The sequence below is a fragment of the Penaeus monodon genome, chromosome 29, assembly GCF_015228065.2.
Source record: "Penaeus monodon isolate SGIC_2016 chromosome 29, NSTDA_Pmon_1, whole genome shotgun sequence".
Taxonomy (NCBI): Eukaryota; Metazoa; Arthropoda; class Malacostraca; order Decapoda; family Penaeidae; genus Penaeus; species Penaeus monodon.
The window spans coordinates 24,330,086-24,331,394 of record NC_051414.1 but is presented as its reverse complement, the minus strand read 5'-3'; positions in this window follow the sequence as shown (position 1 = coordinate 24,331,394).

Below are 1,309 nucleotides of genomic sequence, written 5' to 3'. Positions count from 1 at the left end.
CAGTATATATACACTTGTTTTTTTTCTCATATGGGATCAAAATAGATATGTGAACAGCATTTCACCTCAACCCAGTATTCAACCTGCACATCATATTAACAGCCTTAACATGGCCTCTATGCTCACGGTGGCGAGAAAAATCAGAATCACCTACTGCCACGTGTTACAGTTTAGAAAATCTGGGAACTTTAAAGTACCGCCCCTTTGAGTGATATTCATTTTCGTAGCTTATGCATTTCATTTTGAGATATAACGACATTTCTAGAAGGTATTTTGCATCGTCTTCTAAGCTTATTATTACTGACTTGTTTATTGGGTTATTTTACAAGAAATTGGAAAAAAAGGGAAAATCGATGCTCTAGTGTCAATCTTTTTTGCATAGCAAGGACGGATGACTAGAATCTTTAGTTATTGACACCTCTGATTCACAAATGACTGTCCAAAACGTTGGACCACTTAGAAAAAAGGAATGGGGATATTTTCTTTTTACACTGGAGGAAAGCTATGGAGAACAGAACTAGGTAAAGATTTATTATTCAGTACTGTTTTACGGTTCATAAAATAGTGATTTATTACTAACTACCGAAAATGGTGTGAAGATATAAACTGCTCAACTGAGAATAGTGATAGATCATCGAGCACAGTCTCATGCTTCGTAAATAACGGCAACTTTCCTGCCAGGTTCGCGTTATCTGTTTAAAGAATCGTGTCCTGCAGCATCCACTTACTCAGAACAATAAATGGGAAAAGGTGTACGTAAGCTCCTGGAAGTCATATTGTTTATGCACTATTATGTTAATTCTGATCTCGTCACTGACAATATGCCATATCCAAACAAGGTAAAACCGAGAAACGTGATTCTTGCTCGTGCACGAATTATGACAGAATTCATCTAAATGCTACTACTCATGATTTTCAAAAATTCGTTTTTCCTTTTTATTACTCGTCGTGGGAGAGTAAAATGATGAAGCTGAAAACGGTCCGATCAGTTAAATCATTAAACAACAATGTATTTTAAGTATGTATTTACACACTCGCTCCGGACTTGCTTTCATTGCGCATATCTTAACACACGAACTTAACATGATAATAATACAAAAGCATTGCGTTAAATAATACAGCATTTCGATAATAAGTGAAAATACATTATATTTACAATCTCGCCTGTCTCCCGGCTAGCGTAATGGGGTCAATCTCTTGAACTCATTAATAACATTACAACGACCTAAAACACCAATTTAACGGACGTGCGTGAGTTAGACCCCCAATTACCGGATAGTAAATAAGGTTTAGCTATCAGCCATTATAG